The 2,861-nt window shown below is 32.1% G+C and overlaps 1 long non-coding RNA gene across 1 annotated transcript; it reads left to right on the forward strand.

The window, feature by feature from the left end:
• Positions 535–931, forward strand: LOC110265555. Its single transcript, XR_002351711.1, has 2 exons — positions 535–617; positions 702–931. It is a non-coding gene; the product is annotated as an uncharacterized LOC110265555 (long non-coding RNA).

The following is a 2,861-nucleotide window of genomic DNA, read 5'->3' on the forward strand; positions in this document are numbered from 1 at the left end:
AGTATATAGTACACAATGATTTTTTATTTTTTTTTCCCCTTAATAAAATTGTTGCAACTTAATTTCTATGTCTTTCTCATCGATTATACTTCCTTTTTAAAAAGTTGATTTCCTATTTTATGAAACTACACGTAATACAAGTTTCTTTATTTATGAAATGGGATAAAAAGGATTACTATCTTCAAATGTGAAGTATAATTTTTTAGAAATAACATTGACATAAAATAATTTGATTCTTTGAAAATGAAGTAGCAGCATTCATTTGAGTACCATTAATCCATCCATGCAAGCAATTTTATGAACACTGAATTTGTATCCAATTTGAGAGAGAATATGAGCATCTTGAATTGTATCCATTATCTTCATCAATTTCCCAAATTCATGTGCAGAGGAATATATATCATAAAAGCATGATGCCACATTGCCACCACTTGATTGTTCTTTTTATATATAGAAATCAATATCTTTTAAGATTAGTAGTAGTTTTATTAGCCAAAAAAGTTTTATTAGTAGTAGTTTTATTGATAATTAATTTGATTCCCTTGGCAGATATATTTTCCTCTAATGATGGTGCTTGTTCTATGGCGGCATCAATTGATAATCTTGATGATGACTAGGTATGCTTAATATTCTCATTTAGTTTAATACTTTCATTCAAAGATTTGTTTTAAAATGACAAAGGTATATTTTGTTATTTGCAGATATATTTTCCTCAAAGATTGTGGTTGTTTGATGATTTTGTTGGCAACTTGGCATCTTGTGATATTTTGTTAGAGAGATATTTTGGTGGTATTCTTTTGATGTCTTGAGAATGATTAAATGTTATATAGATTAGCTATTATCATTAGATTTATAAAGAACCAAATTCTAGTTGTAATGAACCTATACACTTTAAAATGACTTTAGTATTAATTTTACTTTTTAAAAAAAATATGGTTTAAAAATTGAATTTCTAAAAACTGGTTTTAAAAGTGGATTTTTTGTTAAAATATCTGGTTTAAAAATTGAATTTTTAAAAACTAGTTTTAAAATTGGATTTTTGGTTGAAGAAACTGGTTTTAAAACTGGATTTTCAAAAACTGGTTTTAAAACTGGATTTTTGGTTACCAAAAATCTGGTTTTAAAACTGGATTTTATAAAAAAAACCGGATTTTAGATTTGGATTTAAAAAAATCGGATTTAAAACCGGTTTTGCAAGTAAAACCGGATTTAAAACCGGTTTGTAAATAAAATCGGATTTAAATTTTAAAACCGGTTTAGAACCGGTTTTTGTTTTTTCAAACCGGTTTAGAACCGGTTTTGCTCTTCAATCCAGTTCTGGTTTGGTTTCCTAAACCATAAAACTGGTTCTGGAGTGGATCCAGTTTGGATTTTTTAAAATCCAAACCATGCCCACCCCTAGTTGCCAGGGATTGACTGTGATTGATAACTACTAGTTGTCTGATTACTTAGATTAGGCATTTTTAGATTTTGATTTGTTCTAATTTTGTGTTCTTTCCTTTTTACTTTTATTTTTAATTTCGAAAATTTGAGTTTTATTTTAGTTAAAATTTTTTCCTAAATTTTTGAAATTAAGTTTGGTGTCCCCGTAGTAGTTTTCCTTTTTAATTTTCGAAAATATTAGTATTGCTCCTTGTTTAATTTTCGAATTAGTGGTTTGCCTTTTTCTTATTTATTTTCGAAATCTTTAGGTTAAATACTTGTGTTCTTTTATTTTATTTTATTTATTTTATACAGGATACCTCACTAGGAACTCTCTGTACTCTAACAAAGAAATTTCCATTTTTCTTTGTTTTCTGTCTATTTCTAAGTAGGAACAGGAACAAGGAACCTCTTTTGATATGGCGGCACAACCAAGGAGAATACTTGGCCTTTATACTTTGCCTAGCCCAGATTTCTATGGGAATAGTATTGTTATGCCCCCTGTTGCTACAAACAATTTTGAGTTGAAGCCTTAATTGATTTCTCTAGTGCAGCAGAATTGCCAGTTTCACGGTCTCCCGCAGAAGGATCCCAGGTTGTGCATATCTAATTTCCTGTAGATCTGTGATACTATGAAGACTAATGAGGTGAATCCTGATGTTTACAAGCTACTTCTCTTTCCATTTGCTATGAAGGATAGAGCAAAGCAGTGGTTTGACACTCAACCTAAGGAAACCTTAGACACTTGGGACAAGGTAGTTAACAAATTTCTAACCTCAAAGGCTGACCTGATGTCCAAACCTTCAGGCAAAGGGATGGTGAATCCCTCTATGAAGCTTGGGAGAGGTATAAGTTAATGATCAAAAAATGTCCTCCAGATATGTTCACAGAGTGGATGCAGCTGCAGATATTTTATAATGACGTGTCTGAGATGGCCAAAATGTCTCTTGATAATTCTGCAGGTGGATCACTCCACATGAAAAAGACCCTAGAAAAAGCTACTGAGTTTATTGATATGGTTGCTAATAACCAATATCTATATTCTTTTGAGAGGACAACAGTGAAGGAAAAAGTCATAGAATCGAATGCCTTGAATAAACTTATTGCTCAGAACAAGGCCATGTCTCAGCAAATTAATGCTCTTACGCAACACCTAGGTTGAATGCAAATCTCAGCCGTTAATGCTCAGGATACTTCTTATGATATGAGTGGTGGTTACCCTCAAGGCGAGAATTATGAATATGGGAATTTCGTTCCTGAGCAGGTTAATTTCATGGAGAATTTCTCCAGAAACCCCAACAATGGTCTATATGCCAACAACTTTAATCAGGGGTGGAGAAATCAACTAAACTATGGATGGAGAGAGCACCCTCAGAGGCAGCAGCCGAATTCTCAGAGAGGCTTCAATCAGATTTACTTCGACAACCTCCTATTCCAAC

The sequence above is a fragment of the Arachis ipaensis genome, chromosome B08 (assembly GCF_000816755.2).
Source record: "Arachis ipaensis cultivar K30076 chromosome B08, Araip1.1, whole genome shotgun sequence".
NCBI classification, from domain to species: Eukaryota; Viridiplantae; Streptophyta; class Magnoliopsida; order Fabales; family Fabaceae; genus Arachis; species Arachis ipaensis.